Genomic DNA, 13,042 nt, shown 5'->3' on the forward strand with positions numbered 1-13,042 from the left:
GTAATGACACGGCTTTTAGCATAAGTTAGGTGGGTTTTTTAAGTTAGCTTCTCCCGCCAAAATCGTTTTTAGAACGACGGCCACAGTTCAGAATATTCCCGTTTTCTACGGGATCTGGCCGTCACCCTATAAACGCTCCGATATTTATAATCGCTTAAGTATTCAGCAAGATTCTAAAATGAATATTCGCTCTAGAAGACATTAACGATCCATATTTCGCCACGAGAAACAACGTGCATCACATTCGTTCTCTTTTTTTCCAGACATTAATTCTCTCCTAAAATCTAATGTCTTATTTACAAATATTGCCATCTTGTTGTGATTTATATTTTTCTTCGTTGCTGAATAAATTATTTTTTAATGTAAATGAATGTGGATGAATATATAGATCTTTTTTTCTTTCTTGTTAATGAGATATTTTATATATATATATATATATATATATATATATATATATATATATATATATATATATATATATATATATATATATACATATATATATATATATAGTATATGTGTCCGCGCGCACGCGAGTGTGAATAAATTATAAAAACAATAAACACAATTAACTTATGTGTATGTACGTATGTATGTATGTATGTATGTATGTATCTATCCATAAATATATATATATATATATATGTATATATATATATATATATATATATATATATATATATATATATACACATATATATATTATACTACATATTTTTGTACGTGTATGTGTGTTAATAACATCTGCATTTCCATTATGTTGCAGCAGACAAAACGTTTTAAATAACTCTAAATAATCTTAAAAGTTACATTTCAAATTGCATGAAACATATTGGAAGATGAAACCAACTGATTAATCCATTTATTCAACTGGCAATCGCAACTTATCGACTTCAAGTTCTATTGTGATTTGACTTTTAAATTAAGGATGTTTTTGTTCAACGTCACAGCTACATTTTAAGAATATGAATATTCAAATTACTTACGACACAACTACGTAATTACTATGAATGTAACTGCGCAATTACCTTACATACTCATAACGACTCAAGCTTTAGCTAATTAACTCCGCGAACGAAGTTGGAAGGAGGTTATGTGTTACCTGTGTTTGTATGTTTGTTTGTGAACAGCTTCCTGGCCACAATTTTAATCATGGAATAATGAAACTTGCATGGATTAATTGTTATATAAAAGGCTGGAAATCATTACATTTAGGAGGCTCAAGGTCAAAGGTCAAGCAAAATGTTGAATTCACGTAATCAGCCATAAGTTTGGACATCGTTGTCACAGAGACTTCAAACTGGGTTTATATTTAACTGTATTAAATCCACGCCAATTGATATACGTTAACGCCAAAGGTCAAGGTCGAGGTCAAGCAAAAGGTCGAGAAATAATCTGCCACGGCGGAGGTCTGCGCTCTACTGAGTGCCCCTCTATTTACTGGAATGTTACCAGTTAAAAGGAAAAATACGAAATCACCGATTTTTCGTTTTTTTTTGCATCATCTGGCGTTGCAAGTCTATTGTTTACAAAAACACGATAAACACATTGGTAGTAATTAAAATAAAACAAAACAATACGTATCCTGCCTTCCTCTAAACACTAAAATGTTACAAAAACAAATAACATTTACGAGTAATAACAATAACAAATATCTATTTCAACCTCAGTCATAAACCAAGAACTTACAAATGGTACGTCATCGCCAGAGAAGTTGTAATACTATTTCCGAAATAAATAATCTATTTCCTCACGGTAAACAAAGGCGTTAAAACACAACAAACACAGAGAGAGAGAGAGAGAGAGAGAGAGAGAGAGAGAGAGAGAGAATAAAAGTGATTGCAAAGACATAAAAAATATATTATGAAAATATCATCATTGGCTCCACGGCAAACAACTTGAGGGCCACTAACTACCAAAAAGAGAAAGATTTAGGGGGAGGGGGGATTTCGGAGGGGGCGAGGGAGGGGGAGGGATAAAAAATAATTGTAATGACATAAAAACATATGTAAATAACATCATCATCATCATCAATGGCTCTTCCACGACAAACACAACTTAAGAGTGCCACTAACTACCTCTCGCTGGTTTCCTTCTTTTTCCGCCACCAAGCAGAGAGAGATGGAGAGGGAGGGGAGAGAGAGAGAGGGAGAGGGGGGGGGGGGCCTAGGAGATCAGAGGGAGTTTTCGGAGAGGGTGTCACATTCGGTTTTGACGGAAGTGGTCCTAAGAAGGTTGTTATTTGTCGAGGTGTCATAGCTATTGCGAGCCGCGAACGAGTGACGGGTGGGGTCGGGATATGACAGCTGGATGACAGACGTCTTCGGTGATGATGGCACAAACCCCATGATCTGGCTTCTTCTTTACTTACTCTCTCTCTCTCTCTCTCTCTCTCTCTCTCTCTCTCCTTGTGCTTCAATTCCCGGCTGCAGAATTATTGACTCCGGTATTCGAAGTATATTTTTATTTTTACGCATTTTTTTAATAAATAGTATTATTCTCTCTCTCTCTCTCTCTCTCTCTCTCTCTCTCTCTCTCTCTTGTTTTTTTTCCTTTCTGCTTCTTCTATTAATTCTTCCTTTTTATCGATCACCCATTTTCTTAATTCTTTTCTCTCTTTTAAAATTACTTGATTTTTATGGGTGATGATGTCACTACCCATGATCTTTCTTCTTCTTTACTTTCTCTTGTTTTTTCTTTTTCTTTCTACTTCTTCTTCTATTAATTCCCCTTCTTTTTCTTTATCTACTCTCTCTCTCTCTCTCTCTCTCTCTCTCTCTCTCTCTCTCTCTCTCTCCTCGTTTTTTTCCTTTCTGCTTCTTCTTCTATTAATTCTTCCTTTTCATCGATCATCCATTTTCTTAATTCTTTATCTCTTTTATATTACTTGATTTTTATGGGTGATGATGTCACTACCCATGATCTTTCTTCTTCTTTACTTTCTCTTGTTTTTTCTTTTTCTTTCTACTTCTTCTTCTATTAATTCCCCTTCTTTTTCTTTATCTACTCTCTCTCTCTCTCTCTCTCTCTCTCTCTCTCTCTCTCTCTCTCTCGTTTTTTTCCTTTCTGCTTCTTCTTCTATTAATTCTTCCTTTTTAACGATCACCCATTTTCTTAATTCTTTATCTCTTTTTATATTACTTGATTTTTATGGGTGATGATGTCACTACCCATGATCTTTCTTCTTCTTTACTTTCTCTTGTTTTTTCTTTTTCTTTCTACTTCTTCTTCTATTAATTCCCCTTCTTTTCTTTATCTACTACTCTCTCTCTCTCTCTCTCTCTCTCTCTCTCTCTCTCTCTCTCTCGTTTTTTTCCTTTCTGCTTCTTCTTCTATTAATTCTTCCTTTTTTATCGATCACCCATTTTCTTAATTTTTTATCTCTATTTATATTACTCTCTCTCTCTCCTCTCTCTCTCTCTTCTCTCCTCTCTCTCTCTCTCTCTCTCTCTAGTTTTTTTTCCTTTCTGTTTTTTTTCTATTAATTCTTCCTTTTTATCGGTCACCCATTTTCTTAATGCTTTCTCTCTATTTATGTTTCTTGATTTTTATCGGTAATGATGGCACTACCCATGATCTCCTTCTTCTTTTTCTTTTTCTTTCTACTTCTTTTTCTATTAATTCCCCTTCTTTCTCTTTATCTATTACCCAGCTTCTTAAATCTTAATCTCTATTCAAATTACTTGATTTTTATTGGTAATGGCACTACCCCATGATCTTGCTTCTTGCTTTCTTGATTTTTTCAAATTTTCTTCTTTCTTCTTTCTTCTTTCCCTCAATCCATTGACTTGTTTATCCGTTAACATTATTTCTCGTTATTTTTTTTCTTCATCTATTACCGGTTTTTTTTTTTCATTCTTTATCTCATTTCTATGTTTCTTGATTTTTTCAAATTTTCTTCTTTCTTCTCTCCCTCAATCCATTGACTTGTTTATCCGTTAACATTATTTCTCGTTATTTTTTTTTCTTCATCTTTACCGGTTTTTTTTTTTTCATTTTTTATCTCATTTCTATGTTTCTTGATTTTTAAAAGGCTTATTTTCCTCTTTCTTAATTCCAATTAATCCATCGATTATTGTTTTTTTTATTAATATTTTCTTCATAGTATTCTTTTTTCATCTATTATCAATATTTCAAATTCTCAACCTCAATTTTATGTTTCTTGATATTTTTTTTAAAGTAATCCGCTTTTTTTTATTCCCCTCAATCAGTTGACTCTTTTTATTATTCACATTTTCTTTATTTTTTTCTAAACCTCTTTCAATTCACTTCACATTCTTATTATTCCCTGTTCTCCTCCTCTTATTTCACTTCTTCGTCGTCCTCGGGATCTCCCATCCTATTCTTCTGACGTTTCTCCTGTTTCCCGTAAATGCAATGACTCTTTGACTCTAAATAAATAATTAATTAACTAAATAAATAACTATAAATAAATAACTAAACTAAATAAATAACTCAACTAAATAAATTAATAACTAAATAAATTAATAACTAAATAAATAACTAAATAACCAAGTAAATAACTAAATAAACAAATAAATTAAACTAAATAAATAACAAAATAAATTACTAAATAACTAAGTAAATAACTAAATAAAAAACTAAATAACTAAGTAAGTAAATAAATAAATAAACTAAATAAATAACTAAATAACTAAATAATAAACTAAATAACTAAGTAAATAACTAAATAAATAACTAAATAACTAAATAAATAACTTCCACCAATTGGAAAAAAATAGATGAGCAAAATTTATCACACAACAGAACCAGGATACGACAACGATAATCCAAAACTCAACTTCTTATCATTACAATAACCTGTTGGACTAGGGTTCAAGACCCGCTCAAGTTCTATAGTTTCTAATAGTGTCTGCAACCTCACCATCCTTGTGGGCTAAGGATAGGGGGGAGTATGGGGAAGCCTATAGCTCTACGTGCTGAGTCATCAGCAACCATTGCTTGGCCCTCCCTGGTCCTGGCTTGGGTGGAGAGGGGCCAGAGAGTTGAAAACACAATCTCCTACCAATTGCCGAAATTGCCTTGTTGTAGTTAGGCATGTCTAAATTTTTGACGGGTTACTCTCTGTGGCAATTTCCTATTATTATTATTATTATTATTATTATTATTATTATTATTATTATTAGCTGAGCTACAACCCTAGTTAGAAAAACAAGATGTTATAAGATCAAGGGCTCCAACAGGGAAAATAGCCTAGTGAGGAAAAGAAATAAATAAATGATATATATAGTAATAAAATATTAAAATAAAATATTTTAAAAAAACATTAAAATCATTAAAACAGATAATTTATATGTAGACTATAAAAAGACTTATGTAAACCTGTTCAACAGCAAAACATTAGTTGCAAAGTCTAAACTTTTGAATTTCTACTGATTCAACTACCCGATAAGGAAGATCATTCCACAACTTGGTCACAGCTGGAACAAAACTTCTAGAATACTGTGTAGTATTGAACCTCATGATGGAGAAGGCCTGACTATTAGAATTAACTGCATGCCCCAGTATTACGAACAGGATGGAACTGTCCCCTTACCTCTGCGATTCACGAGCGACCTTTAAAACTTTAAAAAACATTACTTTAGTTACATCCAATGCCTCTCACTTAAAATATTTCAATTTCTCTCTCATTTCAATTATGCGCAATATTACATGGGTGCGCAGTTCCAATTTAGTATAAAAACTACCAAAAGCTGAGGAACATGTCCACTGTCATCCCAACCGCATAATATAACATTAACAAAGTTATTAAAATGGATTCAGCAATTCTAAGATAATCTCTAGTTCTTATATAAACCATATTATCAAAAAGAAAATCGATGGACTCCCGGTAAACATATATAAATACTATTTAGGGTAGATAATAAAATGTTTCTTCATGAGGAGCGTGAAGCTCTACTTGTATTCGATGGGAATGGAAACCAGTGATGATGATGATGATGATGATAATAATAATAATTACTATTAGTAGTAGTATTAACTGTCTTCACGCTTAAGATAAAAAAATTATTCCGCAGATAGATTTAAAGATTAATATCATCTTTAGAGAGAAACAACCCCTGTTCATTGCGCGGTGTTCACAAATAAGCGTTATGTCACACTATTACACATCAAACGTGAATTACATATCTGCATACGGGTTGCATATTTGCAAGATTCCATGTCTAGGCCAGAATTGCCAGGCAATCTACAACAACAACAACAACAATCAGTACAGCCGTTTCTATCCTCCCGCAGGACAAAGGCCTCAGACATGTCTATAGTCACGTCTGCAATTGGCCAATTTACATCATTACGCTGGCCACTGCAGATTGGTAATGGGAGATTTTAGTCTGACCGCTCACAGCAAACCAACCTAATCTGGGTGACCTAACAGTACAGCTTTGCTGATCATGGCGATACACGAACCCTTTCACTATATTAAGGTATCAACAGTAAGAAAGGGGCAAAAAAAAAAATATATCTGCGTGGATACATTCATTAGAAAATTTGGTTTTCCTGTGAAGAAAGTTCTTTAATTCACTTATTTCTTATTGCACTAAATTCCAATGCCAATGGTATATTATATATATATATATATACACATATATATATATATATTATATATATAAATAAATATATACATGTAATTATATACTGTACATATATAAACACACACACATATATATATATATATATATATAAATAATGATAAGCCTACTAAAATTCATAATCTTATAATGATAAAAATTTCTCGTATGAAATATTAGTCTCTTGCAAAAACCCATGAATGTTCAAAGAACCAGCATTAAGACTCTACTAGAGTAAAGCGATGTAATAAGAAATATAGCCTACTGCTTCTCGGATGAGAAATGAGCAAGCTTACGTAACTAAACAAAAAAAATGTGAAAATTTTAATAAGAATTAGTACATAATGGTCTTTTTTTTTCTCTTCTTTTTAATATTGTCTCCTTTTGCAAATATTAATATTTACAAATACAAAAAATGCGACGATTTAAATGCTATTTACCTATTGCCTTTATCTTTGTACCATAATATTCCCCCTTCCTGTATCTTTGCTCAAAGCTGTAAGCTGTACTGAGTTTTTGATGTCCTGTTAATGTCTGCTTTAATTTTTAATTTCTTGGTACAATCCCATCTATAAGCTTAATAAACTGTTCTTCTCTAACCTTTAAGTCACCTAAAACATGTATTCGTTTGTTTATGGGGAAATAAAACCAGTTTTTCCAATGTAAATACCACTTTGATGAAGGCGTTTCCTATATTCTATATTAGGTAAAAATGTAACTTTTTAATGATGGCGTTTGCTTCATTTTATCATAGGTAAAAATGTAGCTCGTTAAATATTTACATAATGAAAATAAACAACAAACAAATAAATCTACATTGCATAAAAAAAAAAAAAAAAATTACAAGAAAAAGTGCCATTGTCCTGAGCTAACATCTTGAATGAACCTAAAATAAGTTTAAAAAAAAAAAAAGCAAGAAAGAAAGAAAACTATAACAATCCGCCACATCCCCTTCAGACAAGGAAAAAAAATGAAAAGGACGGTAAAGCGAAAACATATTTATATATGTGTACATTCGGCTCACAAACACAGCCGCCATACTTTCTCCTACACGCTCTAGCGCCTCCCAGAGTCACGGGTCATAAAAAACGGGAAGAGAGGGTGTCAAAAGACGGTGAATTATGACAAGAGCTAGCCCCTAGCCATCCCCCTACGCCCACAGTCCCCCTGAACAGTAGGCGGGAGGAGTGGAAGAAACTTCTCCATATATCCCGTTTTCGGAGACTTCTCAAAATATCAAGTGATGATTAATACGTGCTGGTGGTTACTTACTCAACCCCCTGCCCCTCAACCCCCCCCCCAACCCAGCTCCCTTACTCACTCACCCCCACCTCTCATCCACTCCCCCCCCCCCCTTCTACGTGTTCGAGGCCTTGCTGTAATACAGTGTAATGGGTAAACATTTGCTGAGCGTTATTGAAATCTTGCTTTAGAAAATTAGAGAGAGAGAGAGAGAGAGAGAGAGAGAGAGAGAGAGAGAGAGAGAGAGAGTTTTTCTAGCATCCTAACATCGAAGGTCATTGACGCCGATATGATTTGTGATAAATAATGAATAAAAGGAAATTAAATTTAAATCTATTGAAGGCGAAGATGTCCTTATAAAAGTTAAATAGCTTTTCAAAAGACAGGTTTAGAGGAGAGAGAGAGAGAGAGAGAGAGAGAGGAGAGAGAGAGAGAGAGAGAGAATATATAACGGTAATAAGAGAATATCTTCCCGACTTGAAAATGTATATGTTATATGTCTTTTGATAAATGTAATAGTTTCAAGTTATTTGATTAAACACTCGAGAATCTCAAAGAAAAAAGAAACCATTATGGACATTAAATAATAAATAATTAAATGAATAATTCAACCTAAAGACATTTTACTTAAATCCGACGCCTAAAAAAAATCAAATTCCTCCTGCACACTGTAACCACTTTGGATTAAATTCTGATTACGTTTCAAGAAGTGTATCATAATAATTAAACCAGGAAAAGAATCAGTCTAACTTCATAATTTTAATAAGTGGATCAAAATCGAGAGAACAGTCATAGACGGTATGAATAACATAAGTGGAAAAATGGCATATTATTAATTATTATTATTATTATTATTATTACTTGCTAAGCTAAAACCCTAGTAGGAAAAGCAGGATGTTATAAGGCCAGGGGCCCCAACAGGGAAAATAGCTCAGAGAGGAAAGGAAAAAAGGAAAAATAAAATATCTCAAGAACAGTAACAACATTAAAATAAATAAGGAAAAGCAAGGATGTTAAAGCCCAGGGCCCCAACAGGGAAAATAGCTCAGTGCGGAAAAGGAAAAAAGGAAAAATAAAATATCTTAAGAACAGTAAAAACATTAAAATAAATAAGGAAAAGCAAGATGTTAAAGCCCAGGGCCCCAACAGGGAAAATAGCTCAGTGCGGGAAAGGAAAAAAGGAAAAATAAAATATCTTAAGAACAGTAACAACATTAAAATAAATATTTCCTATATAAATTATAAAAATTTAACAAAACCAGAGGAAGATGAATTAGATAGAATAGTGTACCCGAGTGTACCCTCAGGCAAGAGAACTCTATCCCAAGACAGTTGAAGACCATAGGTACAGAGGTTATAGCACTATCCAAGACTAGAGAGCAATGGTTTTATTTTGGAGTGTATGGAGTGTATTTCAAAATTACAGATTAAAGCAGACATAATAGCGTAAAATAGAAAAGATATTAAAATTTCAGTTACAGAGAGAGGAGAGAGAGAGAGAGAGAGAGAGAGAGAGAGAAGATTTTTCTGGCATCATGACATCGAAGGTCATTGTCGCCGATATAGTTTGTTAAAAATCAGGGATAAAAGGAAATTAGATTTAAAACAATAAAAGCGAAGACGTCTTTATAGAAGTAAATAGCTCTCAATACACGTGATTAGACAGAGAGAGAGAGAGAGAGAGAGAGAGAGAGAGAGAGAGAGAGAGATTTTCTAGCATCCTAACATCGAAGGTCAAGACTAATAGAAAATAGATTTAAAACCATAAAAGCGAAGTTAAATAGCTTTCAATAGACGTGCTTAGAGAGAGAGAGAGAGAGGAGAGAGGAGAGAGAGAGAGAGAGAGAGAGAGAGAATTATATAACTGTAACAAGAGAATCTCATCACAACTTGAAAATGTAGCTGTATGTTGGGATGTTTTTTTTGATAGATAATAGATGCAATAGTTGTTAGTTTTGAGTTTTTTTTTATTAAACACTCAAGAATCTCAAAAGAAAAAAGAAACCATTATTGACATTAAATAATAAATAATTAAATGATTAATTCAACCAAAAGACATTTCATTTACATCCGACGCCTAAAAAAATCAAATTCCTCCACCCAGAGTAACTACTTTGGATTAAATTCTGATTGCGTTTCAAGAAGTGTATCATAATAATCAAACCAAGAAAAAAAAATCAAAGTCTAACTTGATAAATCTAATAAGTGGATCAAAATCGAGAGAACAGTCATAGATGGTAGGAATAACATAAGTGGAAGAATGGCATATGATTAATTATTATTATCATTATTATTATTATTACTTGCCAAGCTAAAACTCTAGTAGGAAAAGCAGGATGTTATAAGCCCATGGGCCCCAACAGGGAAAATAGCTCAGTGAGAAAAGGAAAAAAGGAAAAAATAAAATATCTTAAGAACAGTAACAACAATTAAAATAAATAAGGAAAAGCAGGATGTTACAAGCCCAGGGGCCCCAACAGGGAAAATAGCTCAGTGAGGAAAGGAAAAAGGAAAAATAAAATATCTTAAGAACAGTAACAACATTAAAATAAATAAGGAAAAGAAAGAATTTTATAAGCCCAGGGCCCCAACAGGGAAAATAGCTCAGTGAGGGAAGGAAAAAGGGAAAAATTAAAATTTCTTAAGAACAGTAACAACATTAAAATAAATATTTTCCATATAAAATATAAAAACTTTAACAAAACCAGAGGAAGAGGAATTAGATAGAAAAGTGTGCCCGAGTGTACCCTCAGGCAAGAGAACTCTATCCCAAGACAGTTGAAGGACCATGGTACAGAGGTTATAGCACTATCCAAGACTAGAGAACAATGGTTTGATTTTGGAGTGTATGGATAATGATATAATTTCAAAATTACAGATTAAAGCAGACATAATAGCGAAATAATAGAAAAAGATTATTTGTAAAATTTGTTACAGAGAGAGAGAGAGAGAGAGAGAGAGAGAGAGAGAGAGATTCTGGCATCCTGACATCGAAGGTCATTGTCGCTGATATAGTTTGTTATAAATCAGGGATAAAAGGAAATTAGATTTAGAACAATAAAAGCAAAGACGTTCTTTATAGAAGTTAAATAGCTTTCAATAGACGTGCTTAGACAGAGAGAGAGAGAGAGAGAGAGAGAGAGAGAGAGAGAGAGAGGAGAGAGAGAAAAGGAAATTAGATTTAAAACAATAAAGGCGAAGACGTCTTTGTAGAAGTTAAATAGCTTTCAATACACGTGCTTAGACAGAGAGAGAGAGAGAGAGAGAGAGAGAGAGAGAGAGAGAGAGATTTTTCTGGCATCCTGACATCTAAGGTCATTGTCGCCGATAAAGTTTGTTATAAATCAGGGATAAAAAGAAATTATATTTAAAACAATAAAAGCGAAGACGTCTTTATAGAAGTTAAATAGCTTTCAATAGACGTGCTTAGACAGAGAGAGAGAGAGAGAGAGAGAGAGAGAGAGAGAGAGAGATTTTTCTGGCATCCTGACATCGAAGGTCATTGTCGCCGATATAGTTTGTTATAAATCAGGGATAAAAGGAAATCAGATTTAAACAATAAAAGCGAAGACGTCTCTATATAGAAGTTAAATAGCTTTCAATAGACATGCTTAGACAGACAGAGAGAGAGAGAGAGAGAGAGAGAGAGAGAGAGAATGTCCCTCATTACCCTCATGAGTAATGATCTAATTTCAAAATTACTGATTAAAGCAGACATAATAGCGAAAAAGAGAAAAAGATATTAAAATTTCAGTTACAGAGAGAGAGAGAGAGAGAGAGAGAGAGAGAGAGAGAGATTTTTCTGGCATCTTGACATCGAAGGTCATTGTCACCGATATAGTTTGTTATAAATCAAGGATAAAAGGAAATTAAATTTAAAACAATAAAAGCGAAGACGTCTTTATAGAAGTTAAATAGCTTTCAATAGACGTGCTTAGACAAGAGAGAGAGAGAGAGAGAGAGAGAGAGAGAGAGAGAGAGAGAGAGAGAGAGATTTTTCTGGCATCCTGACATAGAAGGTCATTGTCGCCGATATAGTTTGTATATGAAACTAGATTTAAAACAATAAAAGCGAAGACGTCTCTATAGAAGTTAAATAGCTTTCAATAGACGTGCTTAGACAGAGAGAGAGAGAGAGAGAGAGAGAGAGAGAGAGGAGAGATGAGAGAGAGAGAAACGTCCCTCATAGATTACCAGCTCCAGACCTTCAATAAAACAATTCCAAATCCGAATGTAAATTGAAGTCGAATTAGGGGAGGCGCTCCCAATAAAAATGGGCCATTTTCATAGGTCCTTTCGTACTATCAAATTCGTATTTCAACAGTGGTTCGACCTAGGGCAAATTTATTTGGGATGAAAGAAGAGAAAATTCGATTTGCGCAACGTAAATGGGTTGAAGTAGCGAAGCTATATGCCACACTCATCAATGCCGGTGAAAAAAAAAAATCATTGCTTTGGTTGAGATTAAATTTGATATTTTTTTGGTTATTGGGATCTGTAAGTATTTAAGGGACTGGTTTTGATGATTAATATTCAATAAGGAGATATATATATATATATATATATATATATGTATATATATATATTATATATACATATATATATACTATATATATATATATACACACACACACACACATATATATATATATATATATATAGCGTGTGTGGATGTGCATTTAAACATACACACACAATAAAACATGTTATAAAAAATACATATAATATACAGTATGTAATATTATATATATAATATATGCATGTATGTATACATGTATATTATGCATATATACACAAATAATTTGATTTAAGATCTAGGGGAAAATGTGTATACGCATATAAACATACAGCACACATACACTCATAATAAAATATATAATATAAAATACATATAATATACTGTATTTATAAATAAATATATATATATATATATATATATATGTGTGTGTGTGTGTGTGTGTGTGTCTGTGTATGTATATTATACATAATATACACATATCACGTGACCTAACAAAAACCTCACCAGTTCAACAATTAGCTTCCACGTCAAAGCACCCTCCGAATAGCCTTAAAATAACAGCGCGGAGGAAAGGAAGGAATCAGGGGGATGGCGTTGGCAAAACGGTTCTTATGAGCACCGGAAATACTGAGTATTACATTATGAATTACAAAAGAGGAAGGGGGAAAAAGGGTCGTTCTGTCAACGCTGG

At 33.1% G+C, this 13,042-nt stretch overlaps 1 protein-coding gene across 1 annotated transcript in view; it reads right to left on the reverse strand.

Moving 5' to 3' along the window:
• Positions 1-13,042, reverse strand: part of LOC137627372 (uncharacterized) — a 25,733-nt gene that overhangs the window by 10,862 nt on the left and 1,829 nt on the right. The gene's annotated exons all lie outside the window — the stretch shown is intronic.

This window comes from Palaemon carinicauda, chromosome 35, assembly GCF_036898095.1.
Source record: "Palaemon carinicauda isolate YSFRI2023 chromosome 35, ASM3689809v2, whole genome shotgun sequence".
Lineage (NCBI taxonomy): Eukaryota > Metazoa > Arthropoda > Malacostraca > Decapoda > Palaemonidae > Palaemon > Palaemon carinicauda.